Source organism: Poecile atricapillus, chromosome 29 (genome assembly GCF_030490865.1).
Source record: "Poecile atricapillus isolate bPoeAtr1 chromosome 29, bPoeAtr1.hap1, whole genome shotgun sequence".
Lineage (NCBI taxonomy): Eukaryota > Metazoa > Chordata > Aves > Passeriformes > Paridae > Poecile > Poecile atricapillus.
Window position 1 is genome coordinate 3868127 of NC_081277.1, and position 22693 is coordinate 3890819.

A 22693-nucleotide genomic window follows, 5' to 3' on the forward strand; every position below is an offset into this window, starting at 1 on the left:
CACCACTGTCCCTGTCACTGCCTGGGCTAACACAGATGGGTTGGGGCTGTCCCTGCTGCCCCCCCTGGCACATTTTGGCTTTTTAGTGGCCACTCCACCAACTTTTCCATGGGGAACGCTGCCCCAGAAAACAGGAATGGCATCCCCGGCAGATGCCAGTGGGAAATCTCCACTGGGGATCTCAGAGTTTGCAGTTTTTCCTTAATCTGGGGGTTTTTTTCCCACCAGATGTGCCTTGTGCTGGACCCTGGGGTCAGCCTGGTGGAGGAAAATTCAATAGGGAAACATGGATTTGTTGTGTTTCCTCTGGTACGGGGTGGGATATAACCCATGGCTGGGTTGGGGTCCCAACACTGGCATCATTCTGCTCCTCCAGTCAGAGCTGGCTCTCCTCTCCCTGTTAATTTGTTGGACAAAAATGACTTCTGACATATTTGGCTTCTGAAAAATATCTTTATTGTATTTATTTACCGAATTAATGCAAGAAATGAGAGAATATTCCAGGTTTGGGGCTTGGTCCAGTGAAATCTTTTCCCCTTGGCTCCGTTGGACTTTGGAACAGGATTTTTCTCTTTTTTCTCATTTTTTCATCCCTTTTTTTGCTCTCTTTCCACTGAAACCAAGTCCAAGTGGCAATTCCTGTTCTGAAGCCAAAAAGTACCACCTGATGATCCAGGTGAGGCCAGTGGTTGTGCAAACTGGGCTTCTCCTGTTCCTCTTCTCCAAAAAATATTCCAGGGATGACTCCTGGCCACCTCAGCTGGATGGGAATGTTCTACTCGGTTTGTCACAATTGATAAATGTGTGGGTTTTTAAGGCAGTTTTTTTCACTGGAAGTTTTATTTTTCCCCCTGGAAATTTTGTTTCATCCCACAAACAAGCAGAAAATAAAGCACTGAGATGTCCCTGCCCATGGCCCAACCCCTGTTATCTGCACTTGTTTTCCAAGGCACGCTAGTAAAGATGCAGGAAGGAGTTTTTAATTTCCATATTTTGTGCATGTGGGTGAATTTACTCTTCAGGTGTTTATTATTTCTTGGGAATGTGTTTGCTTGGGAATGTGTGGAATCAAAGGCAAACTGGAGCACTTTTCCTTAGCAGAGGCAAAAAGGAATTTTCTGTTCCAGGTATTTTTGATGGTCAAAGAGTTCCACCCACCTCCCCCCACACCAGGGGTTCTTTCATTCCAGGTTATTCTCAATACACCTAAAAAAATGGCAACTCTGACAAATCCAATTTTATGGGAGGCCTGTGCTTAACAGATATTTTTTTTCCTGTATTATTTTTCCCTTCTAAAAGCAGAGCGTTATTTAAAGTGTCAGCCCACAAATCTCCCATAAATAATGAGCTGGGGAGCAGGGAAGGCCACGGGCTGTAGCTGCCATGAGAATTCCGGCATTTACTCAACTCCCAAAGTCCTAAACAAGCTCTTTTCCCCAAAACATTTGCAACCAAACTGCTCCCTGCAGCACTCGTGGATTCAGTGGCAGAAATTGTTAGGAGTGCTGTAATATAATTTGTAAATGATGTTGATTTACTCATTCCAAAGGCTTTTGAAGGAAATAGATTGTGTTCATTTTCTCCAACAAGCTGCACATTCAGAACAACCATTGGAACACTCCGATTAAATATATATGCAATTAAACTAATGATGTTTTAGAACATCCTAAATAACAACACAGCACAAGGACAGCTGTCCACAGCCTCTGTTTAGGTTTACATTTCTGCTGCACGGTTTGCTGGTTTAATTTTTTATAAATATTGGTGGGAATTATCCTTTTTGCTGCGTCTCTGAGAGCAGCAGCTCCTCCAGCTCAGAACTGGCCGTGAGAGGAGGAAAGGTTGGCAATAAAAGAAAATAAAAAGCTGTTCAGGTGTCAGGTTGGGGTGAATCTTGATGCTTTCAGGTGGTGGAGAGACACTCCAGAGTAAGGAGAATCAGGCCCTGGAATATCCAGTGTAATTATGCAGATTGAAGTTACAGAAAGGGTTTTTAATTGGGGATGCTCAACGAGATTTGAACAAAGCCAGGTCGTGGATCTGGGTGGGTCGGTTCTACCAAAGACTTCTCATGGGCTGAGGAAATGAAACATGCCTGGACCTTTGCTGAGGTGTTTCCCAATGTTCACCTTCATGGAACCATGGAATCACGGAATCCTGGAATCCTGGAATCGTGGAATCATGAGATCCTGTAACGGTTTGGATTGGAAGGACCTTAAATCCCATCCAGCACCACCCCTGCCGTGGCAGGAACACCTCCCACTGTCCCAGGCTTCTCCAAGCCTTGTCCATGCTGGCTTTGGACACTTCCAGGGATGGGATCCTTGTTTCCCATCAAGCATTTCCCAGGAAGGGATTTTTCCCCACACTGCCCAATTCTTTCCCCGCACCGAGTTCCTGATTAATTTTGTCTCCTCAGTAAATAAATCTCCAAGTGAAACTCACTTCCAGGTAATGATTCCTGAACTCGCATCGACACCTTTCTCACCTCTTCATTTCAATAATTGCTGCTTCTGTTTGCCACCAGCCCTTCCAGCCCGTGCAGGAATCACTGAATTCACCTCGTTAGGAGAGGAGACCCCTCATTAACCGCGAGTATTAAATGAAACAGCTGAGCTGGTAACCAAACCAACACAGGCACGGCCGCCTCTCCCCGGGACTGGGGACTTTGTCGTCTCCTTCATGGATTAATTATATGGTCCATTATACTGAAATGAGGGGTTTGATATCGAGACCGGTTTTGTTCTTGAGTTTTTCTACTCTGCAGCTGCTTTAATGCTCTTTATCTTCCTGGGAAGGAGCGGTAAATTACAGATTTCTTAACCTGAAGGGAGAATTTAGAGGAGTTTTGGATGTCTCTTATTTAAAATGAGTTCCAGGGGGTTCCCTGCTGTGATCCCTCCCATGTTTTTTGGACACAAAAAACGGGAACAGACCCCAGCTCACGCTGCCCCACATCCCCAGGCACGATCCCTGCCCTTGGAAGGAATTTCACCTCTTTGGGCTCCACTCTCCACCAGCCCTGTGGGTTTACAACCACAATCCACCAGTAACTCCTGATTTCAGACCCCATTTTAAGCCTCTGGAACTGGGCTAAACCGGGGAAAAAAAAACAAAACAACTCTTTGGCTCGTGCCAAAACTGCTCTGGGAACCAAACCAAAATGTTGTCAATGGAAAAAAAAAAAAGTGGGATTGCTTCAAAATCTACCCAAATTAAACAAAATTGTTGGGATCAAAGGTGTTCTGCAGCTTCAGGACGGCCAAGCTTGGGTTGTGTCTCTGCTGGGATGGGGACAAAGCTGTGGCAAGTCCAGGACACCCAGGCTGGGGGATGAGATCCCCCAGGGTGTTTGGGATGGTTTTATTTCCCCTCCCTCCACCTGAGGGTGGGGAAACCACATCCAGAAGCTCAAGGAATTCTTGGATATCAAAGCTGGAGATCCCTGCCTGGTGTCAGGGAATGAGCAGAGGGGATTTTCAGGCTAAAACACCCAGAATAAATTAATTAACTGACTAAAGTAACACTAACGAGCTGTGCAAGTACCTCGATAAACTGAGCTCTGCTCCAGCACCAAAGGAAAATTCCGGTTTTGATGAGGGTGATGACACTTCAAATGACACTTCAAAGACAGGAATAAGGACCAAGCGCTTGGAAATGAGGGATGTGTTTATCTGCAGCAGCTGCCAAACTGGGGGAACGGGAAAATTCAATTTGTCCCATAATTATCTTTTGTACAAACAGGCAGTGGCCCTCCAGCCAGGCAGCTCCTAAAAAAGCCTCTAATTATTGCATATAATAACTCCCAACATTAATCTTGGCTGTTACTTGTACAAAAATTATAAATTACTGCACCAAATCCTATTACTGAAAATATTAAAAGTTACTCAGCATTTATTGGAACTTTGATTTTTTTTTTTTAATTTTTTTTTTGCCTTGTAACTTTGCATTAATTTTCTCCATATTTCACAACTCCAGCCATTGCTGCAAGAGAGGTTTGAGAGTTAAAAAAAATTCATTGCTGTGAGATTGGACTCATATGGAAAAAGGAAATGCCTTGAAGTCAGGAATATTGGGAATATTTCCTGGATTTGGCCAGCTCCAGGAATTCCTTCTTGCCCAAGGGGTGTTCCTCAAGAGTTGCTTAGTCTAGAAATCAGAGGAATACTCCAAGTTGTGTTTTTCAGCCCCCAAACCATCCAAGTCTTCCCTTCCTCCACGAATTCTGGCTGGGGAATTTAATTCTGGAGAATTCTGGGGAATTTAAAGCTGGTGATGCTTTTGGGAGCTTTGCTGGACTGGACTGGGAAAGAGGAGGAATTATCACAGGGATGAAAGGGATCCACAAATATCACCGAAATCCAAATAAAATTTTCAGTTATTATTGGTCTGACATCCACGGCTGGAATTTTCAAGGCTTCTGTTCCAAACCTGATGGATCAAGGCTTAATTGAGCTTTCAGCACTTTTTATTACTGCCAGATCTCAAGGTGCTTTGAACACCGTGACTTTTTGGGACTCTGATGTGCAGGAGGACAGGACCACTTTACATGCCTGAAAATTCATGGAATTATGGAATCCTGGAGTGGTTTGGGTGGGAAAGAGCCTTAAATCCCATCCCATCCCTGCCATGGGCATCTCCCACTGTCCCAGGCTGCTCCATCCTGGCCTTGGGCACTTCCAGGGATCCAGGGGCAGCCACAGCTCCTCTGGGAATTCCATCCCAGCCCCTCCCCACCCTCCCAAGGAGGGATTTATTCCCAATATTCCTTCTATTTTGAAGCGGGATCAGAGACATGCCAGGTAGCAGCTGAACCAAAAAAAAACCAAAAAAATTGTCAGAGCTTCTCCCAGTAACCAAGGAATTTTTTTTTTTTTTCCTCTTTTTTTCCTTTTGCTGCTGTGCTGAAAAGCAGGAGAAAAGTTTGGGGATGAAGTCACTTAAGTCATGAAGAATTTAAAGTGTAAGACAATGTTCTTTTTTAGGCTGTGCTGCTACAGAAACAGAGTTTGGAAATTTTTCTCCAAGGTATTTATAGAATTCTCTCTGTTCTCCCCCAAAATAATCTCAGACTTCTTTTTTTCCCCTGTCTAATTCTCAAGTTTTGAAGGTTTCTTTGGGTGTTTTTTTGACATTTTATTTTTTTTTTGGGGGGGGGGGGGGGTAGAAAGGATTCTTTTGAATGTTTTTTCACTTAATTTGGAGGATGAAGCCAAGACACGAAGCCTTCAAGCAGCAGAGTTGGGTTGGACCTGGGGACACAACTGAGGAACCCCAATTCTTTTGGAGCTGGGAACTGGGTGTCCCATAATAACCATCCTCTACTGCATTCTCCCTGCCCCTTGGATCTGGGGCTGTTTTTCCAGCAGGTATTTGCAGTGTTTGATCCCATTTTTCCAGCTGGGAATGTGGAGGGAGCGCTGTGCTGTCCAGAGGCTTTTCCAGGCTCAGAACATCTCCTGTCCAACCAGGACTGGGACAGCTCTGCCAGCTTTCCCTCTGCCTCCAGGGAGCCTTTTCCTCCCCAAAACCATCCCAGAAAAGCAAAGGATTCAGGAATCTCCCAGACCAGGGGAATTTTGCACCAGGAAGTGGCGTTATCCCAGTGGTGTGGAGCTCAGCAAGGGCTGATTTCCATTCTGCACAGCCTCCTCAGAGCCCAGCCTGGTTTTGCTTTTAAAAAGCCTGATGATGGTTCCATTTAGAGATTTTTTTTTCCCCCTCCCTGGATTGTCAATCATTAATTTATCACTCTGTCAATCATTAATTCATCACTCTGTCAATGCATAAGGAATTCCTGTCAGAACTGAACTAACAATGTCTGGTTTTCCCAGCTCTCAGGACTGATCTTAATCTCCGTGTGGAATCTTTCAGCTGCTTCAAAGCACCACATTTCCTCCTCTATTTAATCATAATCCTCTGCTTTAGGCAGGGGATTTTGCTCCTCAGATTGGTTTTAGGGTAAATATGGCTTGTTCCTCCCAATGCCAGGTTTTGATCCTGCACTGGATGGAACTGCTGACTTCCCCACACTCAGCCCAGGTTATCTGAAATAACAACCCTGCCTGTGGATTTCTGCAGCCCAGAGCTCGGTGTGAGGCCACGAATCCTACAGAAATCATTAATTAAATAGTCCCTGGAATCATTAATGAAATAATCTCTGAACCTGTTGATGTAATTGCAGGAGAGTCATTTTGACAGGAGAAGGGAATCCTTGTTATCCCTGGAAAGCAGAAGGCTGGTGTTGCCTTAGGACAGCCTGTACTTACATTTGTTTATCATTTGTTTTGCTGCTTCACAGAGATCTCTGCTCTGGACTCAACCCCGGAAAATCAAGAGGAAAATTAATTCCCTTTGCATTCTGTGCTTATAAAAGATAAGGATGGTCCAGGGTGTCCCAAAGGAGGAGGATCAGGGTGTCCCAGAGGCTGAGAAAGCTCCAGAGTGTCTCAAGGATGAGGGAGTTCCAGGGTATCCAAGAGGATGAGGAAGCTCCAGGACATCCCAAAGGATGAAGAAACTCCAGGATGTCCCAAAGGATGAGGAAGCTCCAGGATGTTCCAAAGGATGAGAAAGCTCCAGGACGTCCCAGAAGATGAAGAAATTCCAAGATGTCCCAAAGGATGAGGAAGTTCCAGGGAATCCAAGAGGATGAGGAAGCTCCAGGACATCCCAAAAGATGAAGAAACTCCAGAGTGTCCCAAGGATGAGGAAGTTCAGGGAATCCAAGAGGATAAGGAAGCTCCAGGGTATCCCAGAGGCTGAGGAAGCTCCAGGACGTCTCATCCCCTTTGCAGAGCCACATTTTCCCTTCCCTGGAGTTGATCTCTCTCCACGAGGACAAAAATCCTCCTCGCTGCCTCGGGAGCATTTAACACCATTTCTGCTTTTCCAGCAATGACTCCATAAAGAGCAGCGAAGAGGAAGGGTCACAAGTTTAAACTTTATTTGGAGCTATAACTCTTCCCCTGCAATCCCATATAACTCTTTCCCTGCAATCCCATATAACTTTTTCCCTGCAATCCCATATAACTTTATTGGTTTGGGTCAGTCCCTTCCCTGGACGTGGGAGCTGGATGCATTCGCACGCTACTCCTTTGGTTTTTTTGGCTCACAAAAAAAATCATTTTTATTACGTCTTCCCCAGAATTCCGGACTGGGATAAATCCCTTCTGTCTCACTCTGTGTCGGTGACCACTCCAGGAGGCTCTGGGGTCCCATGAGGGGACTCTGCCTCCCTTGGCTTGATGGAAGGAAGGGAAGCGGCTCCGTGGGTGTTGTGCTCTCAAGGCAAAACAGGGCCTGGGTGTTTGTTGTGACAGAGGGAGGGAGGAAGATCTGAAATTCCAGGATTTTTCATCCTTTCTCCTTGCAGGAGTACGCTCTGGAGTGATGGAAACAAAGCCCAGGCAGGATCATGGCAGTGAGCTCCCCTGCAGGATGTCCTTGAGGAGTCACGGAATCACAAAAGGGTTTGGGCTGGAAGGACCTTAAATCCCATCAGAGCCACCCCTGCCATGGCAGGGACATCTCCCACTGTCCCAGGCTGCTCCAGCCTGGCCTTGAGCACTTCCAGGGATCCAGGGCCAGCCCCAGCTCCTCTGGGAATTCCATCCCAGCCCCTCACACCCTCCCAGGGAACAATTCCTTCCCAGTGTCCCACCCCACCCTGCCCTCTGGCACTTTGAAGCCATGAAGATGCTGTGGCTGGTGCCAGCAGCTGTGGCCACCTCTGAATTCCCCCTTCTTTGGTTCCCACCAGCTGTGTCCCCCTGGCACCCAGCTACTGTTTTTGTAAGGAATTCTCCCATTTCAGGGACACAAGAGTGTCCAGAGAGGATCACCGGACCCACAGCTCTGCTCTTCTCATTGCCAGAGTTGCTCCTTCAAGGCACTTTCTGAGAGCAGGAAACCATCCCAGGGAATGAGCTGGAGCTGTGTCTGGAACGGTTTGGGAATGTTCAGCAATCTCATCCGGTTTGATGCCAGCTTTTACAGGACTCCCCTCTCCAATCAACCTCATTAACAGCGGAATTCTTCCGCTGCTGCTCCAGGAGCTCCAAACTCTCCGCAGGCCGTGCTTCGTGCAGTAGCAAATTTTCAGTGCAGTTCCCAGCACTGAAGCCAACCCAACAATGGTTTCTTTGATACTGATATTCCTGGAGGGAAAAGGAAAGAAAAGAAGCCCTTCAAGAAACGCACTGGCCTCTTTCTCCCCCAGTCCCCTGCCCTCTCATCTCCAAAGGAATTTCTTGATTGTTCTCTCCAACACCGTTACAAACTTAGCTTCAAGGGAAGGGAAAAGGGCTTTTTTTTTTTTGGCTTTTTCTCTCTCTGCTCCCCTGAGTGCTCCTGTTTTGAGTCCTTCGGCCTGATCTCTGTTCAGCAGGGCTCCTTTGCTGACCACAAAGGCGGCAAAGAAAAGCTTTGAGCAGAAGTTACTCACGAACTTTTTTTCTTTTTTTCCCCGTCTTCTCAGAAAATTTCCTAATGGTTTGGGAACATCGGGAGTTCAAGGTTGCTTTCCTGCGGCTTCCACTGTTTCTCGAAGGCCTTGAAATCTTCTTTGAAATTCCACAGCTGTATCCACACAGCCCTGGGAGTAATTCTGAGCCATTTACTTCCAAAGGTGAGTCCACCCAGGGAAGGCAGCACAAGGAAGGGGTGTGGGGTGAGTGTAACAGGTCTCTGATTGTTTCTTTCTTCACTTAAGGAGCCTTAGAGGTCACCTGGGGTGTTGTTTTCCACCCAAAAAGTGCCTGTTTATCACCACACCAGGTTTATGTGTAGGGCAGCTCAGGCAGAGTTCACCAGTTGTGATCTGGAACTGTTGAAGGGAAAAATGGAGTCAATGCTGTTGATTTCTCAAGAGAATGTTTTCCCATCCCAGCTCCTCTTCAGTTCTCTCTCCCATCATTTCCTCCCCATCTCCTTTTCCCCTCTCACAAAGCAGCTGGGGCCAAAATGTCAGACACGGCACTTTGGTTTTCCCAAAAATCAAACAAGAAGAGAGTTCTGACACCTCGGTCCTCTCAACAGCCCCAGGGGAGGCATCAGTGCCTAAAGAATGGAAATTAATAAACCTGTGTGGGCTAGGTCAGTTTGTTACAGCTGGGAATCTCACCCTGAGTTTGTGAATTCCCAGGTTTAGGGCAGATTCAGGGTTTGGCATTCTGGGGTTGAGCCTCAGGTCAGCCCAGCGCTCTCTCTCGGGTTTTTGTGGGATTTCTGCGAGGAGGAAGGATCATGTGCGTCATGCAGAGAGGGAATAACAAAACAGATCTGGAGCAGCTGAGCTCCCCCAGCAGGGAAGAACCTCCAGGAGGATTTTGTGACATAAAAACACCAAATAAACACGAGTGGCGCTGAGAATACAGCTCTGCTTTGCTGGGAGGGCACAGCCTGTCTCCTGTACGAGTTCCTCAGCCAGACAGAGAGTAAATGCCAGGCTTGTTCCTGTATTTCCCAGCTGACTGACCCTATAAAGAGGATTATCCTCAGTTCCCCTCCTCCTGCCTCAGTTTGTTCCATCCCTGGAAGTTTCCAAGGCCGGCTTGGATGGGCTTGGGGCAGCCTGGGCTGGTGGGAGGTGTCCCTGCCCATGGGACTGGCTGGGCTTTGGGGTCTCCCCCAACCCAAACCTTTCTGGGACTGTGATTTCAGGTCTTTCACTGTACAGACCACACATATAAAATGCTGGGTGTCTCTCTGGCTTCTGGGAGGTGCTGAGGAGTGAGGAAAGAGCAATGACTCCGTGTTGGGGCCCGTGTTTGGGATTTGGGTTGGGAGCTGGCAGGAGGTGTCACCTGCGGCCCGAGCCGTGGGTCCGGCCGCCTCCTCAGAGCAGAGCTCACCTCAAAGTCAGGTCGCTTTGTCAGAGGCAAAACTCTCAAAAATCTTTGTCTTTTTAAAGATTAAAACCCTCCACAAAGGAGGCAGATGGGGTAAAGTCATGGCAGAGCCTGTTCTAAAGCTTTGTGAAAAGTCTTTGTGATTTGGGCCCTGTTACCTGCATGTCCTGAGGGTTTGTAGAATCCTGGAGTGGTTTGGGTGGAAAAGACCTTAAATCCCACCCAGTGCCAGCCCTGCCACTGGCAGGGACAGCTCCCACTGTCCCAGGGTGCTCCAAGCCCTGGCCTGGGACACATTTCCTCACTTTAACCCAGTTACACCCTAACACCAATAAAATGAGATATTTTACTCCTTTCTTTGGCTTTGCTGAGGTGTCGCTGTGACAACAACCCGTCTCGCAATATTGTAATATTCATATTACAGACGATGGAAAATGTTCTTTCCATTCCCCTCTCTCTTCTTTATTTGCTTTCTAGCCTTGCCCTGTGCTTCCTGTCCTGCTCAGGGGTGTTCTGCTCTCACCCCCCTGTTCCCGCCGCTGGATTGGGGTCAGGAGGTGTCCCCAGGAGTGACTGACTGCCAAGGTGCAGCAGCAGATAAACCCTCCCCAACACCACTTGTGAGAATGGAGACAAGGATTTATATTTAGAAATCCATTTAGGTCTCCCCATCTTGCTTAAAATGGAATTGATAATAATAATAATACCTGGCTGGGCCATGCACTTAATGAAAAGCAGCGAATGGGAAAGTTAACAAATGTAAAAGTTGAATTTTTTATGGGAGCTTTGCTTTTCCAGTAAGCTTTTAAAGCCCTATTCTCATTGGAAGCAATCTACTGATACATTTAACAAATGTCAAGATGAAATGCTTCAGCAGAGATCAAAAGGAGCGAGGTTTTATTGTGCTGCTCTTGCAGCACTGATAGCCTGGCTTGAACTTTCATGCTAAGGATCAATAGCTTTATTTGATCAAATATGGGGAGCTATCAAAGCCATCGGGCTCTACCTAAAGGACACTTCAGATTGAGCTGCCTCCCTTGAGAGCACTCGGGCTCTTCACTGCGGGCTTTGATATTTGCTCGTGTCCCTGCTTGTTTGGAAATTGGGTTTTAATTAATTTTTAAGGGAAAAAAAAACCACAAAAAAATCCCCACGCTTGGGTTGTTGTGTGTTCCTGACTGCTCTCCACACTCCGTGGGGATCAAAGCCACCACGTGCCACCAAGGGGCCAGCACTGGGTTTGAAATCTGGTGGCTTTAGAAGACTTCAAATCCCAAGGAATTCCCTAAAAGTGAGGCAGCTTGGCTGGGAAATTCAAAGGGCCTCAGAGGGGAGAACACCACCACCCCTTGTGCTGATGGCTGAGGAGGAGGAGAAGGGGCAGAGACGCCTCTCCCAAGCGGGAAATTCAACAATTTGGCCCCAAAACTCAACAATTTTTCCCCAAACCTCCCCCCAGTCCTCCCCTCCCTCCACCCCACCTCCACCATAAATGATTAAGAGCTTTTTCTGATGAATAAACACCAGCTTTTGGAATAAACATTTGTGTTTATCAACAGAAGAGCTGGTGATGTTAGAAGACTTAAATCCCAAAGAATTCCCAAGAAGTGATGGAGTGGGAAGTTCAAAGGCCCCCAGAGGGGAGGACACAACACCCCTCATGCCAGTGGAGGAGAGGAAGGGGCAAAGGTGCCTCTCTCGAGCTGAAAACTCCACAATTTTCCCCCAAAACTCAACAATTTTCCCACAGAATTCCACAATTTTCCCCTAAATGTTCCTCCAGTCTTCCCCTCCCTCCATCCCACCTCCCGCATAAATGATTAGGAGCTTCTCCTGGTGAACCTGAAACAAACATTCGTGTTTATTGGCACAATAAATCTGGTGACTTTAGAAGACTTGAATCCCAAGGGATTTCCTGAAAGTGCTGCAGTGAGGCTGGGAAGTCCAAGGGGCCGTGGGAACAACAAGAACCCCCTGAACCTGGTGGCTGTGGATGAGAAGAGGCAGAGACGCCTCTCCCGAGCTGGAAACTCAACCATTTCCCCCCAAAACTCCCCCGAGTGTTCCCCTCCCTCCATCCCACCCCCGCCATCAGTGATTAAGAGCTTTTGGCTGGTGAACTCGGAACAAACATTTGTGTTTATCAGCAGAGCTGCCGAAAGAGGAAAGCGGTGGGAGCAGGTGGAGGTGGAGGGGGGAGAGGGAAAGAATTGGAAGGACACGGGGAGGAGAAGTAAAAAAACACCAGAGCTGAGCTTCCCCCCACACTCCAGAGCAGCTTGGCTAAAGGAGCGTTTCAGCTCCAATAAAAGGAATGGCAGAGGCTGCAGGAAGTGGAGAGGGCTGGGATGTGGTGGCAGGTCCTGGTGGGTGGAGAGGGGGCTCGGTAAAGCCCTCGGAGCATCTGTTCTCCTCTGACAGCAGGCCCTGAGCCTTAAGGCTGATTCCTGTGACAAAAAAAAATAGTGCTTTAACTTCTCTTTAACTGGGTTTAACTGAGTTTGGGAGCTCACCTGTGCCCAGGTGAGGATTTGTGTGGAGGAAGGAGCAGGGGTGGGTGATAAGAACTTGTCCTGCCAGCAGAAATGAAAACCCAGAGCCTCCCTAGTGAGGCTGAGAGTGAGGTTTTGCCCTGAATCTCAGCTCAGAGAGGTGCCAGCACCCCTAGAAGTGACATTACAGAAATGTGGCTTTTCTCCTTCCTCCTGTCCCACCTTTGCTGCTTTCTCGGCTTAATTCCGGCACAAGAGGGTCAGGAGGGAGGCTGGGAACAGCCTGGAGGGGAAAACTCTGCTGTGCTGGTGGTGCTGGGGGGCACAAGAGGCTGAGGATTTCAGGGAACATTTCAACAGTGCATTAAATCAGCCTGCAGTGAACCGGGTTTTATTTCACTCATCCCAGCAGAGCTTGTTCGGTTTTGTCCCAAACAAATCAACGACCAAAGAAACGGCTTGGAGTCATGAATAATTCAGGTGGGAGAAGAGCTCTGAGAGCCAGCCTTGGGGCATGGGATATTGGGATTTTGGGAAGGAATTCCCCCCAGGGAGGGTGGGGAGGGGCTGGGATGGAATTCCCAGAGGAGCTGGAGCTGTCCCTGGATCCCTGGAAATGCCCAAGGCCAGGCTGGAGCAGCCTGGGACAGTGGGAGCTGTCCCTGACCATGGCAGGGGTGGCACTGGGTGGGATTTGAGGTCCTTTCCCACCCAAACCATTCCAGGATTCCATAAATATCCCCTGTCCTGCGCAGGGGTGTGAACCTGCTCAGAGGGATCTGGGATTTGGGGACACTCGTGTGGCTGTGGCAGTGACTGGACATCGGGAATTGAGTCTGAGTGTCCCCTCAAATCTTCAGCCTGGAGCACAACAATCCACTGGCAACGACAAAAATGCACAGGATTGTTCTGGGCCAGCCACCCTGAGAGCAGGAATCGTTATTTCCTTAACCAGATTTACTAATTGTGGGGGTAATTAAAGCCTCTGAGCGATGGCTGCTGCCTTTCTCCAGCCTCTTTAGATTTCGGGGGGGATTCCTGCTGCTGATCTATTTGGGTGTTTTCCCTCCTTTTAGCTGCAGTGGAATCCGTATCCCTGCCTTTGCAGACACATCCCAGTCTTCCCTAATTAAATCCCCTGGGAGAGCAAACGATTCCACAGGTGATTGTTTAAGTACCCCCTAAAATTAGCAAGTGTTGAAGAGAATCCTCGTTTTATCTGGAAAGACAACGGGAAACATGATCACACTGAATGGAGAAGGGCACAACAGAGCACCAGAGGTGGAATTCGCTGTCTTAAGCGTCAGCACATGCTCCAGGTCCCATTCAGAGCCTCAAAACTGGAGCTAAATTGCTCAGAGGAGTTGTCTTGGCTCTCTCTATGGGGATAAATTTCATCTCCCAGCAATGCCCGTCCTGACTGAAATAAATTGCTGGAGGGAGCTGCTGTGCCTGGAAGGAAATGTTCTGCAAGGAGGATGCAGAGATTTCTCTCCTGGCGGATTCAGTTCCATTCAGACCCTCCCAAGCACTGCAGGAAAAACGCTCTTGGTTTGCATATTCCAGCCCCAAAAGAGCTGAGCAGTCAGAGCTGTGCTGGGAAGTGATGGAAAACCCGGCTCTGGGCGTTTGTTACTGCCTGCATCGCATTCCAGGACACTGGAAATTAAACACCTCAGCTTAGTGGTCTCCCCTGACCATTAAAAGTCTCCTGCTCTCCGTTTGCTCTTTGTCATCGGGACATTTTGTCTTTTATCTCTTGGAGGTGCCGTGAAAAATAAATTGTTTGTGAAAATCTCCAAAACAGAGGGCTGAGAGCCATAAAAAACCCCCGTGGAGGAGCTTTAATTGGATCTGGGGGGAAGGTTTGGGGGAAATGTGCTGGAAATAAGGGGCAGGAGCTCTCAGAGAACAACCAAGGACCTGACAAAGTGGTGGATGGGTGTTGGGTGAGGGAGGACAACCTGCCCCGGGCATCGTGGATCCGACCCTGGTGAGGAGAAGGAAGGGAGGGAAGAGGGAAATAATCAGGGGAAATAGAATTTCTCTGTTTTAGAGCTCAGGGAGTCCTGAAACTGTGGCTGCCCCATCCCTGGAATTGCCCAAGGCCAGGTTGGATGGGGCTTGGAACACCCTGGGATAGGGGAAGGTGTCCAAGGGCTGGAATTAAATGACCTTTAAACTCCTTTCCTACCCAGTTCCATGATTCCATGACAGAGCCGGGCTGCATTTCCCAGCTTTCAGTTGTTTGTCTCCAAAACTGACTTTTCATCAGCAATTTTACCCCTTGGAGGGTGTACTCTGCCTCAACAACATTTCTGATGGTGTGACCTGTGCTTTCCTCCTTTCCAGGCCCACCGTTGGCTCCTGGAAGGGTTTTTATGGGGTTGGAGTTATTGGGGTTCATCAACCAAACCTGGAAGGAATTAGGGATGGGAACTGTGCTGATTCCAAAACAAATCCCTCAGCTGGGGGGGTGAAATCCCAGATCCCGTGTGCGCATCCCCCTTGTTGGTGGGTTGTTTTTAAGGGATTTTCAAGACTGTTGTTTTTAAATTCCAGTATTTATGCCTTTGTAGGCATTTTGTCTGTTGGACCGAGAACGCAAAAATGTCATTTCCAAAATTTCCTTCCTTAGGAGGAATTGAAAATCCTAAATCCTCCTTTAGTCCCTGAAACATTGGCAGTGTTTTTCTCCCACTCAGCTGAGCGGGAGGGCTGATTCCAGAATATTTAATAAAAAGAAAATGGCATTGCAGGCTTTGCTGATGCAACACTGCATGGAGTTGTCACTTCCCCGCTCCCTGCAAACAACCTGGGGTAAAACACCCGGAATCTGGGAGCTGCAAATGGAAAATTCTCCTGGCTCCAGCCCACTTCCCTTTGTTGCATCAGCAGGAGGAGGATTTCTGGAGGAGGCAGAGTGACAGCTTGGCATCCCTGCGCGGGCACGTGACACCTGATTTGTCTTCCGATGGATTCCGCGGAGTCTGGGGGTGTCAAAATAAAGGAAAATAATCCCGAGCAGCTCGGCTGTGAGGCAGCTGATTGGTGCTGTCAGTTGGTACAACTGCTCGGGGTGGATCTGCTCATCCCAGAGCGGAGAGGAGCCAAAATCCCACATTCCATGAGAGTTCCGGCTGTCGGATCAAAGGAGCATCCCATCAGCTCCGATTTGCTGCCGCTTTCCTGAAGTTTTCAGGGGCTGAACCCTCCACCATCCCTCTCCAGGTGTCACCTCTGCAGCACTCTGAATCCAACCTGTTGCCTTTTGATAAATGCAGCCCAAAAAAATTTCATTTTACACATTAGGGAACGTGCCTACGACACCCCAGGAAAACCCGGGAGATGGAAATTATCGAAATTCCAAACGTGCCTAAGACACCCCAGGAAAAACCGGGAGATGGAAATTATCAAAATTCCAAACTCACATGGCCAATTTTCATCCTTGTTTGGCTTCATTTGGCTGTTTCTGAGAGAAATTAAGAGAAATAAAAGAGAAATAAAATTTAAGAGAAATAAAAGAGAAATAAAATTTAAGAGAAACAAAAGCCTCCCCTGGCACGGCTTGGAGCTGTTTCCTCTCCTCCTGTCCCTCACTGTGTGATGTGGGGAGGAGGGAAAGGCAAAGCAGAGCAGCAAGGCCTGGCTTTGTCGGCAATTTCCTTCCTTATCCCTCCACAAAAATAATCCAATGAGAATATCGGGAAAGCGGCGCCGTTTCCCGTGGGATCCAGACCTGCCTCACCTGCTTCAGATATTCCCATATTGCTGCTGTCAGTCTTTCTAACTCCATCAAGGCCGAAACAACCACGGGATCCAGGGATGAAAGAGGAGACTTGAAAAGGCAAAGCAAGCGGCGCGTTAGGCCCATTTAATTTAAATGTGCTGGATCCAGCCCAAAGCTCCGGCTCCGCTGTGTCCGGGCAGTTCGGATCCTTATTAGCGCTCCTGAGACAGGGAAGGTGTTTTAAAGCAGGCCTGGCTGGAGATGAGGGGAATTTGAACCAGCACAGAGGTTTGGAATTATTTTGTACTCAGCCCAGTCTCGGGTGAGGAGGGAGGGAGCTGTGGCGGCAGTTCCAGCTTAGCTGGGGAGATTCCTGTGCCTCAGGAGTCGGGAAAAGGTGATTCCTGGTGGGGCAGGGAGGAGGGAACGATGAAAGGAATTTGGGATTTGTCCTCTGGAAGGGCAGCTCAGCGGTGTCCAACTGCAGGGCTTGTCCTGCGGGTGCTGGTGGAGATGCTGAGCTCCGGTGGATGAGGGTCCTGCACGCTCTCCCAGCTGCTTCCACACCCTGTAAAACATCCCACAGAATCCACCCCCACAGATTTGGCATAAAACCACAGAATCCACCCCCAAAAATTCATCATAAACCCACGGAATCCATCCCCAAAAATTCGGCACAAATTCATGGAATACATCCCCAAAAATTCATCATAAACCCATGGAATCCATCCCCAAAAATTCATCATAAACCCACAGAATCCATCCCCAAAAATTCGGCATAAGTTCATGGAATCCACCCCCAAAAATTCATCATAATCCCACAGAATCCATCCCCACAAATTCGGCACAAATTCATGGAATACATCCCCAAAAATTCATCATAAGCCCACGGAATCCACCCCCAAAAATTCATCATAAACCCACGGAATCCATCCCCACAAATTAGGCATAAATCCATGGAATCTATCCCCAAAAATTCATCATAAACCCACGGAATCCATCCCCACAAATCAGGCATAAATTCATGGAATCCATCCCCACAAATTAGGCATAAATCCGTGGAATCTATCCCCACAAATTCGGCATAAATTCATGGAATCCATCCCCACAAATTAGGCATAAATCCGTGGAATCTATCCCCACAAATTCGGCATAAATCCACAGAATCCACCCCCAAAAATTCATCATAAACCCACGGAATCCATCCCCACAAGTTCGGCATAAATCCATGGAATCCACCCCCAAAAATTCAGGATCAAAAGGATGCAGGGAGAACTTAGAGCTCTTTCCAGGGTCTAAAGGGGCTCCAGGAGAGCTGGAGAGGGGCTGGGGACAAGGGATGGAGGGACAGGACACAGGGAATGGCTCCCACTGGAAAACAGGAGATTGGGCTGAGATATTGGGAAGAAATTCCTCCCTGTGAGGGTGGGGAGGGGCTGGGATGGAATTCCCAGAGGAGCTGTGGCTGCCCCTGGATCCCTGGAAGTGCCCAAGGCCAGGCTGGAGCACCCTGGGACAGTGGGAGCTGTCCCTGCCATGGCAGGGGTGGCACTGGCTGGGATTTGAGGTCCTTTCCCACCCAAACCATTCCAGGATTCCACGATTTTTTTGCACCTTCCATTGCAGGCTGTTGGCCTGGGACTGGAATTTCCATGTGACAGATTTAATAAAAGCCACCAGAGCTCACTGTGTGGTTTAATAAAACCTCAGCGCCCTCGGATCAGGAAGCTGCAGCCCAGGATAATCCACGGAGCTCCTGATGATTGGGAGAGAATTCCTGCTCCAGCCCCACAGGTGTGAGAGGGATTTCACAGCAACTCCTGTGCTTAAAGTTTTCCTTAGGCAGAAAAAAGAGAGAGGCAAAACCCATTCCTGAGGGGAAAACAAGGAGATTTGTGTAATACAATATTCCCAATTAATTGTTTTCCATTTGGGGGAAAATCACACGGAATTAGATAAAACTCCCTCAATAATTCCCATTACAGAGGGGGCTGGAGTTAAGGAATAACCATTTTGGGGTTAATTTTCAGCAGGATTTGGGTTTCTCTCCCTGTGCTCCCCCAAAGTGCATTTCCAGGACACCTAATGACAGGAAAATTGTTGGATGGAGCCACCCCCTGTAATGGGATATTCCAGCAATTTATTCCCCACAAGATTTTACCCCCAAAAAGAGAACGTTGGGCAGCCTTGTGGGCAACTGGGAAACCCTGGAGACTTTCCCCATGTGCAAAAATCTCTTTACCGTGGAAAATATTCCTCCAGGATGTGTTTTTGGGGCTGTGGGGAATGGAAGAAGAATGCTGCACTCTAAGAAAAGTTCATTTATTTGACATGAAAACTCCAAATTCACCCTCCCCCTGCTTGACACGAGTGAAAAAACTGGAATTTGAGGTCTCGGAGGTTATTTTAATTCAGAGCAAAAATTGGGTTTGAGGTCAGCTACCCTTTGGATTCAGCATTTGTGCAGAATATTCCTGAACTCTCCTTTCCTGGGGTCCAGCAGGGATGAAGCAGCAGGGGCTGGGCTCTTTGTTCCCTTCTCCAGACCATTTTTAGCTGGATTTTACCCGGATTCTGCCTCTCCCATTCTCCCCTAAGGCAGCAGAGTCTTGGATTGGCGCTGCCAAGACCAATCCTTTTCTTTCCAGAGGCATGGAATGAATTCCAGTGCTCCCAATCCCTGACCTTCTCCCTGTTGTTCTACTGGACTAAACCCTGAAGAGTTTGGAGCTCGCTCCCATCTCCTCCAAGCCCTGAAATCCTGGAGTTTTCCCTCACTGGAACTTTTCCAACCCCTAAAATTATTTTCCCTCCCATCCCGACAAACGGCAGCTCCCATGCCCAAGCTGGGATGGGGAAATTTATCAACTTTCAAAATTTGCCTTTTAATTCTTATCCTCCTTCCCTCTCAGCAGGGGGAATTCGTGAGCCCCTGGAATGCTGGAATGGTTTGGGTTGGAAGGGACCTTAAAGATGTGAAGTGTGAGAACAGCAATATTCCCTGTTCCTTGAGTGATCCTGCCTGGCACATGGAAAAGGTGAGCACATCCAGCCCTTGCTTGTCTTTGATTCCCTGGGGAGGTTGAAATACATCTGAACTCCTCACGTTGTTATTAAGAGCAAAGATGTTGAGCCACAGGATATAATTAGAAAAAAATCTGAGTGTGTTAGGAAGGAAGAAATCGCAGTTTCTTTTGAAATATCCTTTTAAAAAGGTCTGATTTCATGCAATGTTCTCATCCAAGCCCTGTGCTGGCTCATCTTGGCACTTTGGGAATGAATCACCGGCTCCCATTGTCTCGTCTAGGAATTCCCATCTATCAGCATCCTTCTAAGAAACTGCAGGGAAAACAAAAAGAAAAATGCAAAATTAACTTTCAGCCCCCCCTTCCTCAGTCCCCTGTACCTGACTCAGATGAGATCAGGGATTTTGTTTCCCTGGCCAGAGCCTGGGAATTTTTTCCTATATTAAAAATAACCCAACACAGCCTCCCACAGCACATCAGGATCTTTCATAAAGCCTGGTTTTAATCTTGCCAGAGATAATCTCGCTTCTTCATTTGGAGCAATGGGAATATTTGGGGCTGATGCCCAAAGGCTGAACGTTCCCCATGACAAAAAACAAACCTGGGTGGCCTGAAGCAAAAAATGTGTTGGCTCATCCTTTTAGTGGCTCCTCTGCATTGGTGGCAATGAAGGATTTTCCAGGTAGAGACAAAAAAAGGAGATAAAATTGGGTTTTATCCTGTGTCTAAAGCACACAGTCCATCAGGTTCTACCCTGAAGAGATGGAAAAACATTTCTGTAATGTTTAGGGAAAAAAGGTCTGTGTTTTCAGAAGGACAAGAGGAAGCAAGTCCACGAGAGCAGGTGGAGCAGATGTGGTTTTCCTCCCCAGACAGAGCTCCAGGAGAGTGTCCCTCACTGGACAGGTGACTTTCAAAGCCTCTTGGTGGCTCCTCTCACCTAAACCCAAAGCTGGAGCTTGGTCTGAGCCTCGGGCAGGGATTACCCAGGCTGGGCTCTGGTGAGTTATTTAATTCCCCCACACATCCCCCGATGGTCCCAGCTCACCCCAAACCCAGCCAGCCTGGCCCTTCCTTCCTCCCAGCCACTCTGGGTTCTTCAGTTCCCCTTCTCCCCCCAGTAACCAAATCGTGTTGGACATTTCTGGCTGAACTCGCAGCCAGTCTCTGAAATATCCAGTGCTTTATCCCCAGGAGCCCCTCAGGAGTTGCTTTTTTTAATGGATTAACTATGACAGGGACTGCACTCCCACAGTTTTTAAAATATACAATAAGTATATTACATACTTTTAAAGCTATAAATAAGATTTATACACAACCCATGGGGATTTTCCATTAAAACTTCATAAATCACATTGTACATTATCCTCTTTAATCCTCAGCCTTGCCGTGGTAGTCACCAGAAAATATATTTAACCCTGTATAAAATTGATGATAAGCACGGAGAAAGAATGTTAACGAGACCTTTTATGGGCCCTGTATTTTCTTAGCCTGATCCATTCTTTTTCCTGGCAATTATTTGTAATTGGAGCAGTTATCTCCTGCCCTTTATTAACTGAAAACTCAGGTGCTGTGCCCAGAATGGAGCCAGCACAGCCCAGGATGAGCTTTTCCTGCCTTCTCCTCTCTTTAGCTGGGGGGGTTCCCATTGTTTGCTGCTTGGAGAAGAAAATTTTCACATTCCACGTCTCATCCACGCTCTCCCTGCTGATTCAGCTCCAGCTCTGAGCGAATGGCATCAGCAGAGGAACGCTGATTTAATTCTGTTATCATGGAATTAAAGCCCTGTCCAACGTGATGAACCTTCAATATTCTTCAGTTATTCAATGTTCTTCAATATTCTTCAATCCTACTCAAAGCTATTCAATATTATTCAGTCGTAGTCAATTTGTAATTTGTAAATTACGATATTTAGAAGTCGTAGTTGTGGAAAACAGCTGGAGAACACCACGAATCCCCTCCTTCCTTTTGGTGTCTGTGGGGGAAGTAATTCCAGAATTAAGTAATTCCAAGGTCCCTCCCCTTGGGGTCCCCTCTGAATCAGAGGAGAAAAAATCCTGTGGGGGGGAAAAAGACCCTCGTTTGGGACATTTCCATGTTTGGAGAGCATTAATTGGTGTTTATTCAGCCCCGAGGCTAGCTGAGGAAGATCCTCTATAAAAATAACCATGCTGAGGGGAGATAAAGAGCAATAATAAAAATATAAAGTACAGGAATCGTTCTCTGCTTTAAATTGGGGTAATAAAAAGCTGCACATTTCAGCTGCCAAAAATGGGGATTCAGGTCTTACTCCAAATTTAGGGAACAATTTCCATGGAATGAATCAGTTATGAGTAAAATAATTTCCTGTTCACTGAGAATTGCTTCCTAAATTCACCTTTCCCTTAATAATCCAAATTCCTCAATTCTCCAAACACCTGTGCAATTGTACTGGGCGTGGTGAAAATCCAGTGATGAGGCTGCCTGAAATTCTGGATATGAAAAGCAAGATCCAGAACAGGATTCTTCTAAAAAGGTCTCAGATTTGGGACAGCAACAGGATTTGGAGCGTTGGTTTCAAAGGTGCAATTACAAGGATGAACTAGGGAGGCAAAAGATGAGGATTTTTATTATTCTGTAACACTTTTTTAGATTTTATTGCCAATAATTACACAGGTTCTTGCTCTGCTTTTGCTGCCCCAACATCCCCCAGGTTAATTATGTTGTCGAGGCCGGGTCCAAAAGGCACGGCTGGAATTATGGTTCTCATTAGAGGATGATGGGATCAATTCCATGGGGGAAGTTTGGGCCAACCTACTCCACCAACACATCCTGCATATGGAAAAATTAATTCCTCCACGCCTTGTATCCAGATTTTCTTATACTGACGTTACAGAGGGAAAAAAAGGGCAATTCTGGCTGACATTTGATGGGCAGATTCATTACAGACTCCAATTTATCTGAATTTTGGCTCTGTTTGGATTGCGAATGTCAAGCCTTGTTATCCGGAGAGCTGTTGAAATTCGGGGCTGAGGTAAGAGGCAGAATCCCAAACCTAAACTAGGCTTGAAAGAGAAATAAAAATGAGCTGCTTTTCTCCCTGGAGATCAGAGCACTCGGTGTGTGGAGTCTGGGGCTCGGTTTTAGCGGCGTCACGGGGCTGAGAACGTGACGTCCACAAAAAAACCCAATTATTGGAGGATCTGCATCCTAACAAATGCCAGAGGTTGGGATGCAAAGAAAAATCCCCCAAAACATCCCAAATGAGCAGTTCCAGTGAAGTTCTGTGTAAAGCCCTTGGGTTTATTGTGGATAAAGAATAGGAGCTGTTTAAATCAGGGAGTAGATAAAGAGGGAATATTTGAGAGAGTCCAGCCTGGAGAAAAGAAGGTTCTAGAGAGAGCTCAGAGCCCTTCCAGTGTCTAAAGGGGCTCCAGGAGAGCTGGGGAGGGACTGGGGACAAGGGATGGAGGGACAGGACACAGGGGATGGCTCCCACTGCCAGAGGGCAGGAATGGATGGGATACTGGGAAGGAATTCCTGGCTGGGAAGGTGATGAGCTTTAAAGTCCTCCCCACCCAAACCAGGATTCCAGAATTCTCTGGGAGGCTGCCT